Source organism: Ornithodoros turicata, chromosome 5, assembly GCF_037126465.1.
Source record: "Ornithodoros turicata isolate Travis chromosome 5, ASM3712646v1, whole genome shotgun sequence".
In the NCBI taxonomy this organism is placed as follows: Eukaryota; Metazoa; Arthropoda; class Arachnida; order Ixodida; family Argasidae; genus Ornithodoros; species Ornithodoros turicata.
This window is the reverse complement of record NC_088205.1, coordinates 19,145,593-19,164,528: the sequence shown is the minus strand read 5'-3', so window position 1 is coordinate 19,164,528 and position 18,936 is coordinate 19,145,593. Positions and strand designations below refer to the sequence as shown.

The window sequence follows — 18,936 nt, the reverse complement described above, 5'->3', positions numbered from 1 at the left end:
AATCCTAGGACAAGTATTTCATTAAGACCTCCGGGATGAGTGGTGTTGAGATGATAGATAAGGCGACTCTCTTCCCGTCTGCGTGAGCTAGAATTTAGCATTCTAGTGTGTCGGCACGTGCTGTCACATGCCGTCCTAGTGTACGCCGTTCACGTGTCCCCCGAGCGGGCTGGGAGGCATGTACATAAAGAAGCATGAACGTAAAGAAGAATTGTGTATACTGCTGGTAAGGCCGTAAGGCTTTAGGCTGTTGGTAGCCACATATATATAAATAAAAATAAATAAAGAAGAAACAGAGTCTCAAATACTACAGTAAACACAGAGAAACACAGAGAAAAACCAGACTTTTGTCCCGAATACACAGGAGATAGAGAAAGCGCTCTCCTTTTCCAGGCACGAACCGGCTGTCTCCTGACTAATACTCGGAGGTACGAACTATTTGGCCAGGTACACCCTACCTGCCAACTATGCGGCAAAACACCGGAGACCCTAAACCACATCTTGACTGGATGCGACGCATTGCCAACAGTTGAGCTGAACAAAACAGGGGAAGACGACAAAAACATCATCGACAGACTGTATTGGAAACCAGAAACCGAAACAACGGAAGAATCCACAGAATGGCTGCGGCGTACGCAGCGCCACCTGGTAAGAAGTAGAAAAACTCAAAAACTCAAAACTCAAGAAGAAAATTGCTGAAAACTCCGGATGATTTTATTTATTTTTACACTGCACCTATGATTCCACTTAGGAGTCTGCCCTGCATCAAAAGGGTTTAGGTGCTCACTACTCTACTCTAGTCTACTCTACTACTGTACAAGACGTCACCCGACGATCCTTCATTCTGTCTCACACATCTGAAGAGTATTCGCTCGACACGTCATCCCTTATCCCTTCCTCCCCACTGTGGTACACCTGCCTTTCAATTTTCTGTCTTCGTGTACCCGGCAGCGCCTTTGGATTTTCGTTCACTTGGTATCAGTAAACCACGACCTAATACTGTACGAGTACAGAGTAGGTCGTGCAGTAAAGCAAAGTACGCTGCCAACTGAACCATCGAAGCCGGTGAACTAGCCACTGAGAATCCAAATCCTTGGAGCGCCGAATCATTTTTATTTGGCAGAAATACCACGGTGTGCTGAAAAGTTCTCGCCAGATATACGAACGCGGTCTCCTCATCGTAGGAGGAGAGAAATTGTAGGTTCGTTCATTCTTGCTCGGACTATCAACACAACCATGAATAAGGGCGAGGTCACAGGCTAGCTGGTGAAACATTCAAACAAAACAAAAGGGATGACACAACGCAGTCTGTGTTTCTATCTCGGGTCTCGATGGTTTCACTCAATAGAACCGAACCCTGTCCATACAAGCGCGAAATCTTCAAAGGGCTGTGATGAAGTTCCTGTTCATGCAGAACAAAACTCAAAGGGGGAAATCATGGATCATCATACTCAACCGTGAAGAAGTGGTGTGCATACATTCAACGTGGGGATTTTGACACCGAAGACGCCGGAAGATCAGGGAGACCTCCAACGGCGTCAACAGCCGAAATTGTTTGTGTCCAGGACATTTTGGCAAATCGGCGAATCTGGGCTTAAACAATTGCGGAGACCTTAGGTATACTCAGAGAACGCATTGGGTTTGTAATTCATGAAAAATTATTATGTGGAAGCTGTCAGCCAAGTGGGTGCCGGTATGTTTGAATGCTGACGAGGAACAAGGTCGAATGGATTCCTCCAAGTTGATTTTGCAGCATTTTGAGCGTTCGAGTGACACCTTTCTTGTGAGACTTGTTACAGCTGATGAAACATGGTTTCATCACTATGATCCTGAGACAAAAAACAACGGTCCATGGAATGGGCCGAAGAAATTCTAGAGTCAACGATCAGCGTGGAAGGGTCAGCCATGACTACGGTCTTCTGGGACTATAGGAAGGTGTTTTGATGACTGACTATACGCAGTAGGCTGAAAAGGTTAATGTAGCATACTACTTTAGCTTGCTCTGCCGGTTAAAGGAGGCTTTGAAAGAAATACGGCGCGGGAAGCTAGGAAAAGGCGTTCTTCCTGTGCAGGACAACGCACCAGCTCACAAAGCAAGCAAGGCAATGCAGGTTCTGAAGGACTTGCGATTTCAATGCGTTGAACATCCGCCGTACTCGTTGGATCTGGCCCCATATCAGACTATTTTTTTATTTCCAAAACTGAACGTAATTTCGAAAGGAGAGAGATTCTCGGAGATGATCAGAGCAGCCTATGCATATTTCGGAGAGCAGACGCCGGACTGCTTTTCTCAAGAGTTAAAGAAGCTTCAGGAACGATATGCCAAGTGCGTTGAACTTCGTGGCGAATATGTCGAATTCTAATAAAAGTTTATGGCTCTGGGCCGCGTTCTTCCTTATCGGGCCAATAACTTTTCAACACATCCTCGTACAAACAGCAGGCAACGCCTGTCGGTTTCCAAGCATCACGAGACGTTAATCTCTTTCTCGTAGGTAGACTGAAAAATTGTCCATCCCTCTACTTTTCCCTTCCTTTGCGTTGGAATAACAAACGGTAACGTTTATTATTGAACTTTTCCAAACAACGCACGCGTATTTGTTTAACGTCTATGACGTCAATGTGGAACACATTGAAGCAAAACAAGGGGATCAAAGTCTGAACAGCAGCTACTCTATAGGCCAAACAGCCACCTGGGGGTGATAAAACTAAGGGGCCCACCAATCGAAAACCGGCCTCATCAGGGGCCAACGTGTCCGTATCCCAAACAGTAGTACATGATAGAACGAACAAGGACACGAAAAGATACGGGACGAGAGAAAAGCTCATGTCCTCTCCTTTGCTCAGTTTCTGAAGCCTTGCTTTTCATTTTGTACCATTCTTCCGTATATGGTACATTCACTGTGGGAGCTTACTAGTGGATGCACCCATGACGAATCTGGTTATGTCCTCTTATGTGCATCGACGTACATAGCGTTACTTTTATTAAGGCAGTCAATGCAACTACAATTATCCACATAAACCCAAGCTAATGATGTGTTTGAGTCAGCACTATAGACGTCCGAGTCAGTCCCCGTGCCGTAATAAATTAGAAATGTACACTACACGTAAGCGTAAGTACAAAAGTGAAAGTAAATGTAGAGCGTGTTGGTTTAATTGCATCATATTGAACGAAAGCACGGAGGAGTTTGGGTTTTATTTGGCACTTTCTGAAGATCAAACTGCACCGGACCAGGTACGTTACTTAGTTGTATAAGGGCAGTTGGATTTATTCGTTGTCCAGAAACTTGCGGAGTGTGTGTCCACCTCTGGCAATGCTCTATGTGAGCAACGTATGGTCAACTCACTGTGGTCAAATCATTGTCAGTAACAATGTTTGCCTGAGGCAAAGCATGTCACTGTGATTGAGGGGTGGAACTTTGGGTACCTCCAGGTCAGGGAGTGGCCAATATACCTCTGTTTCACATTGTGAAACTTCGGAGGCATAGGCGCCGACTGCGGGGGGGAAGTGGGGGGGGGGGGGGGAAGAATCGCGTGTTTCGTGCTGGTGATCATGAAAATCTTGCAAAAATTTACCCCACAAAACGGATTTCCCGACACCGTGCCAGACCTCTGTGTATGAAGAGGGGAGGGGCCCGGCCCCCTCCGGCAGATCTCTCCGCCAATGAGACCACGGGTTATAGAAATGCAATCGTGTGAAATACCGAGCAATGAAAGCCGAGTCATGCAAATGAACAATGACAAGATGGCAAAGAAGCAAGCGAGCTGGTGAAGTTGATGCATAATGTAAAACCCCGAGACTAGGGAACACGAAGGGACAGACACAACACGAGTCTTCGTGTTGTGTCGATCCCTTCGTGTTCCCTAGGCTCTGGGTTTTACATTATGCATGCAAATGAACTCTGTGCGTATGGAGGAACCACGTACTGCGGGCAAACTTCCTGTGGCAACATTTATCTCAAACTGGGAAAAATAACGGGGAAAAACACCGAGACAGTCCATCTTGTATCAGCTCGGAACATTCCACGCGAAAGAAACGAGTTTCCCACACTGTCTTGAGAGCCGTACAGATTGCATTTTGCTAGTCTTGTACCGAGTGAAGCATCATCATCATGTACATCTTATGGGAAGTATGACTTGGCTCCCAGGGCGTTGCCGTTGACCGTCTGATGACTTCTTTGGGTGGCCCACTCAACCTATAGATCGAGCCGTCCCCGCCTACTCACTTCGCGCCGCATACTAGGGAGCACTGGAGGGTGACAAAGTGGTCGAAGATCCCTCAGGACATCGCGTGCGGCTGGATATGTGTTGCGGTCGCGGAGTCGAACCTCTTTAAGGGTTAAATACCTTTCGCAAATCGGGGTGCCGAAAAGCACATGCTATCGATTTTTTTTTATTCCGCGTCAAGTCGTGTATTATTCAGTTGTGCACTCTTAAAAATGAACTTCACCGCATAGCACTCTCCTAGCCAACCATAATCTCGAATGATATCGTTATATGCCCTGATTTGTTGAAAACGGGAGGCGAACGCCTTTTCTGTGACAATTATGAACAACATAAGTGTCACAAAAAAGGCGCGCGCCTCCCGTTCTCAACAAATCAGGGGGCTTAATCGCTTCATCGTCGTTACGGTCGTTACAAGCTAACGAGTGGCGGGAAATTCAAAAAGGTGGGCACGTGACACATTGCGCGTGACGTGTACCACGGCCTTCACGTACCGCGCGAAGAGTGCCGTGCACGTGTTGTATCACATGCCTACCTTTTTAAATTTCCCGCCACTCGTTAGCTTGTAACGACCGTAACGACGATGAAGCGATTAAGCCCCCTGGGCAGATAACGATATCACATTCGAGATGATGGCTGGCTAGAAGCGTGCTATGTGGTGAATGTACAACTTGGTGGTGCACAACAGCTATGGTACTGCTCAACTCGTTGCACCGTTGAACTTGGCGCGTAAGGACGTCCAAACCACTTCAACATCGCCGTCAACCGAGCCCATTCCGCGTGCAAACTCCACCAGCGGTGTCCGCAGCGAGAAATACGGAAACATCGCAAGAAACCACTGAAGTGCCTCGTGCTGACGGTTGAACAAGCGGTGGCGGGGCTTGTATCCAGGAAACCCAACTCCCCATCCTTTCTTGCGAAGAAAAAAAAAAGCGTAAGAAGCACCATCATCGATTCGTCATCTAAACTCGACGGTGACAGGCCAGCGAGAAACTAGCTAATATTTGCTCGGCGCTTCGGGGAATGAAAAGAACGTCCGTCGATACGTTTGCACATCTAATCAACGTGCCTATCCAACCGTATTGGCACGATTGGCCAGCGCGCAACGGCAAGAAATGAGTTGCGGTTCGCAAAACAGTTCTCTCGTTGTTCCAGCCACGGTGATGAGACTGTGCGCGCAATCGAGCACGGTTACTTGACCACGGTTGCCAGAAGTTTTGTCAACCGCTGCAATTCCGCTGCGGTGGGAGGGAATGATGGCTATGTTCGTGCCTCGTGGAGTTAGTTAAGCACTGATTTCTTTTTGGGATGATTATGGGTGGCGAGAGGAACGACAAAGTGACGAAGAATGCAGCATATTTTTGGACGGGCTATCGAGCGTTTGGAGTTGATTACTTTCCCAAATGTCCTCGAATGGCCCAGAGTGCCATCGATGTTACGCGCGGCATTATTAACCTCATCAAGGTTCCTATGCAGCTGCTATGAAGCAGTAACGCAGACACTGTGCACGCATATTTTATTCGGTGTTATAACCGCAAAGCGAGTGGCGTACAGATGTCGATAGATGGAGAGAGGACAGCACACAGGAGAGGAGTTGGGGACAGGTGGGTCAGTATGCCTCCTGGGCTGACTTCATTGGGATCAGGAAAGGAACTTAGGAAAACTTACGAACAGGAAAGGAGTTTACTACTTTAGAAGTACATTAGTGCTACCACTAACCGGGTCCAAACAGAATTTTTTTAAAATAGCTTTTTTTTAAAACTTTCTTGGCTATGAGCGGCGTACAGATGGAGAGAAGACAGCAAGAAGGAGTGGGGGGAGAGGGGGGTTAGTATGCGTCCTGGGCCGACTTCAGGGGGAACTGTGCCGACATTCGTCTGGAAAGCCTTCGGGAAAACCCAGGAAAAACCTCAGACAGCACAGCCGGTGGTAGGATTCGAACCCACCACCTCCCAGTCAGCACGACACCAACGAGCGAGACGCCTTAACCCACTCTGTCATGCCGCTGGTTGAAGAGCTTTTCATACATGTCGTGCTAGATGCCAACGACGAAGTTTGGGCAGTAACTCGATCCCGTGGCGTGGCGTCCTAGAATCCTTCGTCGTAGAATGCATGAGTGCGGTGAAATCGAGAGCGGAAGGCTATCCTCCACACCTGTTTATACAGCACCTATGTGTGATGTTTGCGTCGATATATAGGTCGACTTTTGCAATCGTAGAGGGCGAGATACTCCACACGTGGAGCAACGTCAGCTCGGCGGTAAACATGTTCCTTATTCCACCACACGAATGGCATTTCAACGACGTGCACATCGACGAGCACCCTTTGAGTTGTCCATGTACCTCTACGCAAGTGTACATGCAGGATATGTGACAGAACAATACGGAGAGGACATAATACGGGGATAATTTTTGGAACACGCCCGAGATTTCCTACGCCTTTGAGAGGAATGTATTCCCCCAAACAATTGTTTAAATAACTACACAACAACATCCCCCATACCTGCAGTAGTGGATAGCTTGCAGATAGTTCTTCGAAATGTAACGTAGTTGCAGCTACGGTTAGAATTTTTGAAGCAACTCAGTCGGTGCGTCTCATTCGGCAGTTGCACCTTCCAAACGAAATTACGTCGCAACACTGCATGCTTGTTACCACTTCAGCAACCACATTTCACAATAACTTCACTTCAGCAATCTTTTTTTTTTTTCAACAATCTCTCATGAGTGATGTTTTAAAGAACAAAACAACGATGCATGTAGGATACTACCAGTGTCGTTACGTACGGCTGCTTTCATTAAACGTTTTGGAAGGTGAAGTATCAGCAACAGGAATTCCTGAGTCCGACTCTCTACGGCGAACTATAAAATAATTTTGCAACGCATCAGCGTACTCTTACGGAGAAACGTTGCAGTAACACTGCGCTTATGTGCGTCGTACGATGACACATGTTCTCGTCGCTTCCCCATGGTCGCGCGAAGGCGTAGTGGAGTTTTCGGGAACCGGCGCAATGCATACGATCGGTCGGTCGGTCGGTCGGTCGGTCGATGCGTGGTCCAGTGGCAAGGAACTGATCGGAGCGGAGTTTTCCGGAACCGAAGGGGAAACACCTCAGCGATACGTGCAGCGCCATGTTTGATTTTTCCGGTGCACTGTAAATATTCTTTCACGGTACAATAATAAGCGTACCCCCACACGTATATTGTACATCTATTTACAGTGTACTGTATATAAGATACTGTACAATCTACGAAAATAAAAGTTCAAGTCAGCACAGCATCCCCACATGGAACGGCATTCAAAATGGCGGCAGTGGTCTTTCCCCATATTCGGCGAGTTTCTGAACTTTTGTCTGACTAACAATGAACCACAAACATCGATACACCGTGAGGGTTCCAAGGAACGGAACTTTATGAATAACCATTACGCCATCCATGGAATACTGGGCTGTTGCCAAGCAAATGCGTCGCTGCGACAGCCATGTTTCAGCTTTGTTCAGGGGTCCTCGAAACAGAACGATAGGAAGCGAACCGATCGTGACCTCGAAGCAGCCAAGATCGCCGCGCGGGAAGGATAACCCCACGAGGTAAAGCGCGCGCGCGTCACTCCCTTCTCTCCCAACTGATCGTAAGGGCTGTGCTCAACCTGTTCCCGAAAACTCCCGACACGATCAGTTGGGAGAGAATGGAGCGGCCCACATGCGCTTTCCTCGCGGCGATCCTCTTGACCGCTTCGAGGTGCTGATTGTTTCACTTCCGATCGTTCCCGTTCGTGGATGCTGTTCCTCGCTGCTCCTTGGCCGCCAGTGGGTAGCTGGCTGGCTTGCCGAAGATGAGGACCGATGAGGAAACCCAGGTGGGAAGGTAGCGTGGGCTGGATTCCTGGACCGCTGGCGTAGGAGATGAGTATCGACACCGACGTACCGTGGACACTTCTCTCCGTCATTCCAGTAATCTCCCAGAATGCAACGCCTGCGCAAGGAGCACTGGAATTTTCTGAAATCGTCTATTGTCTACCGGGCTGTGGCGTCTGTTGTCCGGGTCAGCAAATGTAGAGGAGATGGTGTATTCCGGGGGGCTGCTCAACACACAGCTTCACACCAGAACGCTGCCAATAGAACTGACGGGCGTGTGCCGTGGTGCGCGGTAGTAGGGGCGCCTCGTCGTCCACGAGGCGCTACAAAAGCGTACACGAAGCTCAAACACAGCTGATGTCGACGCTGCAGCAGCCAAGTAATTCGCGGATAGCATAAGGGTTTCTGACAAAGTTCCGTTCCCCGAAAACCTCGCACTGCATTGATATTTTTGATTTGTCGCCATTTACATTACAGGTCAGAAATTCGTCGTAGAAAATATCCGAAAAGACCGCTGCGGCTTATTTTGAATGCCGTTCCACGTGGGGGACGCTGTGGCGATTTCGTTCCATTTCGTAAAATTTACAGTGTCTTATCGGTCAAACGTAGTACGTTTATTTTATTGTTCTAAGTGCCAGGGAAAGCTGTGTTTCTTCTATTCCTGACGTATCGTAGCGGAACGGCTCTGCGTAGCGGTTGTAAAGGCTCCGGTTCTCAACAAACTCTCTTTGCCGACGCTGTGATCGGTTCCTTCCTTGCTACTCGACCACGCACCGACCGACCGATACCATCGACGGTGTGCACGGCGTCGGTTTCCGGAAAACGAGCAGTCTTCACCCGTCTCGGGACGCCTTGTCTTCAGCGTTCTCCCAATGCTCAGGCTTATTTACCATGGAGTTCACGAAAACTCCCTACGATATCACATTTTCCAGTTCTACCACCTACATACGAGTGAAGGCCAAACAAAGTATGCTGCCACATACTGGAGAACCGCTACTGCGGACGCGAAGAAAGACTACGAGTGACAATATACTAAATTTCCTCTCTAGGATACATGGCCTTCCTGTCGGCTAAAGAAAGAGTGACCGAAAGTGTGGCAGAAAAGCAGCGATAACAGTTTCACGAAATCCGGGCATCCTACAATGGAGCGATACTGCGATAAAGCTCCTGGCCCAGATCTCTCAGGAGCAAAGATTGCAGAACATTCTGCCACTCACATAAACGGAGCAAGAAAGTCATTATCGCGGGAGCCCTTTTGTCACTGGGCCAAATAGGTCTACGATGGTTATATCTCTCTCTGTCGGCATAGAGCTTTGGGCGTAGGATTTCAACATAGACACCCTTGGACACCTGATTGACTGACTGAGAGTTACCGAGCATCGAGGAGGATGACGTATACAAAACACGTATTTGGTAGAATCAAATTCTGTCTCCTCTCAAAACGCTGTCTCTGTGCATGCATTCGTATGCATCGTAGAGTTATTTCTTGGTAAATGCAGTGCTTGTACCACGAAGCACCTTTCGCTATGAAAGGTGCACGATTGGAGAGAGAACAGTATGCGTCCTGGGCCGACATCAGGGGGAAACAGTCTGCAAAAACCCAGGAAAAACCTCAGACAGTAGAGCCGAGCCTTAGTACGACCTTGAAGCTACCGCAAACGAACGGATGCAGTAAAACAGAGTCTCGCCGCTGGTACAGAGATAGTTCGGTGAGAACGAAATGAAGGGATATATTTATACCCGTTTGTATTTCACGGCTCTTTCTCGGTGCTTCGTAAAAGTCGACGTTTCTCCAGAGACTTAAAGGGGCCATTAACGATGTGCGATAACGCATTTTTCAATCTACGTTATCTGCCAAATGCACGAGTTCCACTCAGAATGGACTCAATAACAGGCGCACCACTGGTCGTTGCTCGCTGACAACTTTAAAAGCGCGTGTGAGATAATGACCTCCCTATCTTCGATGCCATTCATCGTGTCCGCATAGTTAAAAATCCCAGGAAGGAACGTTCCTACGGAGAGTCCGCAACCAAACTAACACTGTCACGTGCTTTCTTGTGCTTCGCGTCACCGCGCAAAATGCTCGAATGAAATTCGCAGTAAATTATTGATAATTTAATTTTCCAGTTCATCCTTTGGCTGCTGGCTTTTTTCATCCTTTGGCACCGTGATGTCACTATGAGGAGCTTCCGGTTTCTGATCTGTCAAGCAATTCAGCCAACCGATCAGACACAAAACTTGCCGATAACGTTTTTCTGTGTCTCAAAACAGTTCTAGTCACCTTTATCTCGATCGCACCCCCTGGCGACGTCCGTCATTGTGCAGGAGGTCATGCTTACGTCACAGAGGGTAAGCAGAAACAATCAATCGAGATCGTGTTCGTAACACTGGAGCTTTAGTGCATCGCACGCTATCGCCGTTGCGTATACGTTTGCGGCAGCGTTGGTGGTTCTGCGCAGGCGCAAAACATCACTATTGAACTCACTATCAAATCAATCGTGAATTATATCACATCGTACACTATCGTCTTTGCGTACGTAAGGGATAGCGCGGTGATCCTGCGCACTGCCCGAAGCTGTTTCGCGCGGGCGCAGAACAACTAACGCTATCCCTTACGTACGCAAAGGCGATAGCGTTCTAGTGATTTAAAATGCACTAATGTTTTCGTACACGTACTGTACCAGCGGACGCGACCCACAGCGGGAGTTTTAAATGGGGGGTGAGAACACTTTCTTTTTCTGTGCAACACCCATGTCATCGGGCTACAGCCACGTATGATAGTATCAAACGTATTGAAATCAGGAGGTCTGGAGAGAGGTGATCGTACGCTTTTTTCTTTTTTCTTGAGGAAGGGGGGTAAAAATACCCAACGCCAAATTGCTCGACAACGGCGTGAAAGTTCAATACCTGAGGCAGGAAATACACGACGATACGTCGTTTTCTTTCGTGTTTTTTGTTTGTTTGTTTTTTGGCAAACGATCATTAACACTACACTAGATACGTTCAAATACGAGTGTCTGTTGCTAAGGGAAGCAAAAGGACACACAGTCCAAAACGTGCGTGGAAAGGACTGATAGAAACGAAAGGGTGACCTTTCAAAGAAACATTCTAACAAGTGTTTCGCATCAAGTCTTGAGTCAGCAGCCCACGGTAGATGCCACTCTGAGGGAGATACTAGCCAGTATAACGAAATATAAAAAAAGAAGAAGAAAAGAAACAAGTGCGTTTCGGTTGATCGAACACCACCGGGGGCATTTTCTTCCACCCTTCTCGTTGGGCCTTTTATAGATCGAAGGAGAAATACGAAAAATTGATCGGAAAGCGAAAAATATTTGACAGCACTGCCAACGTTGAGTCAGTGTATAGAATCAGGGCAAGGTCTCCGCAGGAAAAACTATAGGGACTGACTTTTACCGGTTAAATGTCTTTCACAAATAGACAAGGATAAAAATGGTACGATTTTGAATTCATTTATTTATCTCCTGCCAATGAGAGCTGGGATGGCCACGAAATGATACAAGTTGTAAATTAATCAGATGAATACAGCAGATGTAGGAGAAGGAGCGACTAAAACTACTTCAGCAGGTGTTAGCGAGAAGTCAGGAAAAATGACTAGTCTTGTCTTAGTATCTCTACTCCTGTTGTACTTCCGTTGTCGGCGTCTAATTTACTTTCTACCCAAATATATCTACATATCCCACAAGTTGAAGTTGAAGTTGTTGATCCGGTTTACGACATCTTTTTATTCTATAACTCGAGGAGAGATAGGGCGGTACACACTGTGGGAAAAAGGAGTAAGAGCTTTGTGTTCCAGCTTTCTTGTCCTTCCATTCTCTCATCTTTGGACTCCTCAACCTGAGATTTACCCCCCACCACTGCAAAGCATCCCTAAACTTTGCACTAAGATAAAATGAACTGCCAAACAACACAAGAATGGTGGTCAAGTAAAAAACCGGGACTGGTGTACTGGAAGGGGAAAACGAAGAATGTGTCGAGAAGTAACCGTTTACGTTTCAAGTGAACGCACTTCATAAAAAATAAAAAATACATGAAAACGGAATGCTGGTGTCGGAGGACGTTCAACATACCGTCCAGCCCAATAGGAGCCTACACGTGAATGTGCAAACCACTGGTGCAAACTAGAGCAGCGTGTGTAACACCGGTCGACAGGTAATGAGAAACCTGCCAGGGAAGGGTAACGGTAACGGAAACAGAAACGGTATATTACCGAAATTGGAGATGGTAACGATAACGGAAACGCGTACCACGGTCCTTCATTACCGGAAACGGAAACAGAAACGAAAATTGTCGTCCGGTATTGAATTCGGGTAATGGCTATTCCTGTTGTGCGATGGCATTTCAGTGACCTTTCATTTTGTTTTTGTATTTTGATGACTCCATTCCCTGTAATTGTCTAAATACTACACAAGAGCGTGGAAGCAAAGCGCAATATTAGATCTCGAGGGTGTATCCCGCGCTTACCTACTCGTCCTAGTCCTCATAACTCCACGACATCAACACATGAGACTTACACAATATTGACTCCACGCACTCTACTCCACCATAGCACGACGATGACAGCCTACGATTTTACTTTTTTCATTTCACCGCGGCTATGGCAGTATTGTGTACTACTGAGAGCGTCCGCCTATATGAATGCGACATCGGATGAAGGTTACGCCCATCTTGGGTTGCTGGACTCAGAGTGACTGAATACTGAAGACATGTTCCTATATTTCTTTTTAAAAAAAACTTGCAAGGCATGCGCATCCCAACAATGTAAAATTGCCTGTGTAGTGTGTACGTCTGACACCGAAGCAGCACTTGGGCAAAACAGGGTGCTGACAGGGCCGGACGAGATGTCCTGCCGCAGCTCTGTAACAGCCGTTCCATTACCGGAAACAGTAACGGAAACATAACGGAAACGAAATTGAAAAGCTGGCATCAGAAACGGATAACGGAAACGAAAATATAGCAGTAACGAAAATGGAAACTGCAAAGAAAATACGTCCGTTACACTTCCCTGCCTGAGATCAGTGTGTCATTGACTTCCTTCTCATTTTCGCGAGTTCGAGGTATGGACACCCAAGCGGAGAACAACGACGCGAACGTTGTTAATAGTATGGCCGGAACACGCGAAATGTTCGAAAACCAAAGTTACCTGATGGTTGCGCAAACCTCGCAAAGTTCCGTGCGTTTAATTTAGTCCCGGGAGGGATTAATTGTTGTGGCAATGCATGCAGTCATCGAAAATGACTCAAATTATTCTTTTCCGAGAAGATCGTTTCGGGAATTTCTAAACAAAACGGCACTTTTTCCTCGAATTCGCCGTCCCGGCGAATGACAAATTCTTCAAAACAAATCCAAAGAATCCGCTACAAACAGAAATTCAATCTCAAATAATTGACTACGATTTTGTATTTCAATATTTGGCACGGCCACCTTTTTTGTATCTGTTTATTACTCGCGCGATCAAATAACCAAATAAACATTGCTTGGAGATTGCGAGAGCAGAAAGGGAGCAAACAATTAAGTTTGTATTTTTGCTTACCATGCGAAGAACCGCCCTGTCGTGTCGTGCGGAAAGCCATCTGTCATCCACACGAGTCTCCGGCAAAAATTCACCAACGCGCGTTTATTTCCCAAGTATACGTCAGGGGACCTCCAAGATTACGAAACAAAATTTTAAATGGAAAGATACAAGAACACGGGCACACACGCTTTTCGAACAACCGACGGTTGGCTCACTACGTTTTTATGTATTTCGTTTTAACACCGCGAAGCAAATGGTGCTATGAGCAAAGAGGGAAGGAGATGTCAAATGCACGCTTTCTCACTCAATCCATACACGAGGCGTGGCGGCGTTTTGCTAATATCTGTTCTCAACAGCCACCACGCCTCGCGTATGAATGTGAGTGAGTGAGAAAGCATGTAAGAGCGAGTGGAAAGGAGTGTATAACTTGACCGTCTCTATTACTTGAGGCTCACTAAATCACGAGAAAGCCACGCCAATGCAGCGCAAGGGTAGCATCCCTGACCGGTAATCAGGAGGGTCCAGGGCGCTGGCACCTATTTTCTCTTTCGTGAATTACTCGAAAGTGCGCGTCCAGGGCCGACTTCCGGGGTAGCTGTGCCGACATCAGTCTAAAACGTGCGCAGGAAAACCTAGGCACAACTTCAGCAAACCACCACTGGTGGTACAGGTAGGATTCGAACACACCACCTCCAAGTGTTCAGCATGACCTTGAAGCTACCGCAAACAAGCGGGGGCTATATATTTGACGAATCAATGTCATAATGATTTGTATAATTGCTTTGTGGGAGTACAATCCCCATTGGATGATCGGAGATTCATACTGAAAAAAAGGAAAAGAAAGAAGAGCAGATATCACACAGCGTATGTTCGCCGGTCCAAAAATAAACAGCGAACAATAGCGCGACCTGCGCGACGAGAAAGCTCGAGAATATTGACTGCAAAGCAGACAAGAACTGACGTCCCAGCTTCCGTTCATTGAGACTCTATTGTTGCGTCGAGAATGCACCTTAAGGGGAGGTAGAAATACAATGCTTAAGCCATGATTGCATAAACACGACTTCGGCATTCACGTTTTCTCGTATCACACATTTGCCGTGGAAGGACTCGCTCACGAAACGCGCGTAAAAGCAGCTCCTATGCCACTTACCCCAAAGTTCGTAAGGGGACCCGCCCTTAAATTCGTCATACGAGGCAAGGTACATCGTAAAGCGCGTGTTTTGGGGGGACACAAATCTCGAACGGCAGTCATCTGTGTATTTAGGTTTGCGGGTTCATGGACGACGATGTTTGTGCTCTTCACGCTCGTTGGAGTTGCTGGTACACCGATAGAGCAGTGGATGGTTTAGATATTAACGTTTCTGGGTTACATATTCGGGAATATCTGTGGGTTCTTTAAAGGGGCACCTCAAATTTTTGTTTTTCGCTGCGACGTGTTGTGCGTGCTCCTGCCAAAGAACGACGAGTGCAGGTGACCTACAGAGCTCGCGGGAACGTCGTGACGTAACATGGTCCCCGGGCACGTGACTCGTGACGTAGAGTGGCACAGCTCAAACAGGTATATAGGCGGCGCATGAACTGAGAAATCGTACCTTTGGTAGTGCTAGCAGGCACAAATGGGAAAGGTCTAGTACTCGCAAGTGAATAAGATAGGTAATTAAAGAGATTGGAACACTCAATTTATTTTACTAAAAACAAGATTTCGATTATGATGATGATGATGATGATAGGAGAAAAAAATGGAGATGTGAGCGCGTCCCTTTTAAACTTTGGTACATATACCTTGTGTTTTCAACAGACATGTTACCTGACGAAGCGTAGACTCTACGCGAAAGCTTGTTCTTAGTAAAATAAATTATTTGAGTGTTTCAATCTTTGGTAGTGCATTTGGGAGAGGGAAACGTGGGATGAAATCCTCATCTCCCATGTAAGGTCCCCATGGAACCCCTCCAGGAAAAATTTTTCTGGGAACGCCACTGCTACTGAGGGACAGCTCGACGAATGAAACGGGGTATCGAGCACCTCATTGCTCCTTCAACGTGCACCCAAATCACCGCGCCCCTCGCCGGACACAGCGAAGCTAAGCAACCATAACCGCCATTATCGGGTTTAAGGGAGCTTTGACTCCTTCATATGTGTAGTTCATTACATTATACGCACAATATATACCGCACGCGTGAGCACTGAAAAAAGCAAATACTTCCCTCGGTGTCGTACCACAAAATAAATGCGATTAAAACAAAATTCCCGCAAAACTGTCTACGGCAATTTGTTAAATATAAATAATTGAGAGTTAAGCTATTAATTCATTTGGTATCCGCGTATTAGCGTCAGCACTAAACTATAAACCTAAAACGTCCTTCAAATCACCCCGTATGACTGCATTGCTTCCTACACCCTAAAAAGAAACACGCTTTTTATGATACCCCCCCGCATCACCGACCAATAAGATCGGTCAACAGTCTCATATATTACGAAGTTACATGATTAGACTCATCCAGATTTTCTTACACCCTCGAACACAATAGTATGAAGTTGTCCGCCGTTCCCACATCGTCAACACAACTTCTCACACAAACTAGAAGCGCCCACGTGAAACGCAAACTTCACAGACACCAAACTCCATGAAAAGAAAAAAAAAAAAACGCATTGCGACGGAAGCGAAAGAACGACAACTTTTCGCACCGCTGCTCAAGGGGGATCATTTCGCAAAGAAGTTTCCCTCACGAACGCCAATCGGCGTCGAACAGCTTCCTATTACCGAGCTCTCTCGTAAAAACAATGCCGGTCATTAAAATCACAACTCGTAGCCAGAAATATACGGCTATCGATCTACACTTCCATACGTTGCGGTTCGGTGTATACGATGGAAGGGCCCGTGTTCACGAAACAGGACGAAGGATCAGAGCGGGGTGAAGAACTGCTTTCGTTTTTACGTTCTGGCAGATTTAGCACTTTCGTTGGTACAGGCGAATACATATACATATTGAGAGGGGGCAGATCGAGGTCACTCCCTACTTTCTTTTTTTCCTCCATTCTACAATTGTCTGAAAAATTGCCGTGGCCGGAAGCGCGCTCAATATAGTTTCCCAGGCTGCAGTGCGATACGGCCGAATTTTATGAGTTTCCAAAGTTTCATGGGTCGAATATTCGAGAAAAAGTGGACAAGAAAAAGGTTGGCTGATATTCGGTTGGGCTGGCGAGACGGAAAGAACTAGGCTGTTGAGGTTCTAAAGCCACCTCCCTTGCATGGAGATAAAAACATTTTTTATGTTATTATTATTATTATTCTGTGTTAGCGCCGCGAAGCAACTGTGGCTATGAGCGGCGTACAGATGTGGACAGGTGGAGAGAGGACAGCAGGAAGGAGTGGGGAAGGAGTTAGTATGCGTCCTGGGCCGGCTTCAGGGGGAACTGTGCCGTCTGGAAACTATTCGGAAAACCCACGGAGCACCTCAGACACGAGGTTGACCAATCAAAGCACTCCTCCGCTACCAATTTGCGCAGGCCGCGCTGCCATGTCGTCTGCACGCGGTCATCCGGTCTCGTGAACTGCCTTCTTGATATGGGGTGCCGTCGTCCGGTCGCCTACTGCACCGCAAGAATGCCAGGCATCCTCTGCCAAGAAACATCTTTTCCTTTTCGCAAGATTGAATATGCCTTTCGGTACATTACTGCACACACTTTTTTAGTCAGTTGTTGAATTTAGCTGCAAAATTTGTGACATTAAATGCATTTCTTCGAGTAACTGATTCTACTAAGCTTTCGCCTTGTTCTCTGGCAACAGCGACATCAGAGCGAGACTTTCAGACGCCGTCCACTGGTTTTTCGTCCCATGGAGCTGGTGCGCGTCGCTGTCTGCTGCACGAACTTCGTTGCAAGAACTGCGAACTTCGTTCCCTCTCCCACGTGCATTTTCTATGGCGCGGGATTTGATGCTTTCTCTCAGCAAGCAACGGCCAAATTTTGATGCCTGTGGTATCGTTGGAAAGAGTACGACAAGATCTGAGGTGTGTAGGGCCCGGAATTTCAGAATTTGTCTTAGGCTTCTTGTGGATACCCTCCAAACTTCGATCATACAATAACTGAGAACAATTTCAAAATTCCAAGCCCCACTTGTTACAGATCTTGTCGTCCTCTTTCCAGTAAGACCCCTCGCATTAAAATCTGACCGCTGGTTTGGTTACAGAGAAAGAGCTTCAAATATGTGAAATACAGAATGCATGTGGGGAGAAGGAGCTGGTATGCCCTCTTAACCCGCTCGGCCATGCCTCTGAGGGAAAAAAAAATGTCTGCAGAGTAAGTGCTATATGCATGTACGGTCCACGAAGGCATAGGAGAATGTCGTACGAAACCGACGGGTCAAAATATGCAAACTGCACCCGAGCGGCAGTTACATTTTAAATGCACGCAGAGGTGTCATACCCGAACGGAATCCATTATCAACTTACTAAATTTCCGTTATTTCAATGTTATCACTTATCAGCCACGAAATTATTGTGTTGACTGTTCCCATGTTAGGGAAATGGATACAAAACTCCGGAACTCGCAATAAAAGTCGGGGAAGGACCATACAGCAAACACCATTGCCAATTTTTCGACAGAACCCTGATTACACCCGATGTTAGAAGCGTTTCACAGAGGATACAGCTGCACTGGTCGCGGAGATAACGACGTTTCACGACCCAGGATGGCGCTTATCTTATCTGGGAGATATAAATGTAACGCGTTAAAGGGGCACTAAAATGCAAAAACAACGATCTCAAATGAAAGTCGGTGTTTCAATTAGTACAGTTCAAACAAAAGTAGTTCACACAACGCTACCGTTTAGAAGAAAAACGCAATGAAAACAGAACCGTCTTTGGCGGCAACGAATGGGATCCCCAAGGGTCCAATGGGGTCCCCAATGGGACAGTGCGTCTCTGCGCATGAGAGGAGGTAGTGAGAGGGAAGAGGGAGGGCACCGCCTTAGCCAACGGGGCTTCCCGAGTGGAGTAACCGGGAGAGGAGATATGCGCAGAACGCTCGGTTACTTGCAGAGCGTATGAGACAACCGGAGAAGCGCGCACATACCTATCCCGAGTGTGTGGACTGGAACGGGTCCGAGCGCAGTGTTCCGTCTATATGCAAGGCATGATGCGCACTGCTGCATTTTTCAATCTCGATTCACTGAATTGTAGCCCACAACAGCTTTCGCGAATGTTCCACTGACAACATTTATCTTCACGTCCTTCCGACAGCGATGTCAGTCCGCTTCGCAACGCGCACTACGTTTTCCACCGGGACTGCTCCATGGCGTGGCACGCGCATCTTGGACTAAAAACGCCGATGC

General features: G+C 47.1%; 1 protein-coding gene across 5 annotated transcripts in view; it reads right to left on the bottom strand.

Moving 5' to 3' along the window:
• LOC135394161 (protein kinase C and casein kinase substrate in neurons protein 1-like) overlaps positions 1–18,936 on the bottom strand; it is a 79,087-nt gene that overhangs the window by 28,217 nt on the left and 31,934 nt on the right. The gene's annotated exons all lie outside the window — the stretch shown is intronic.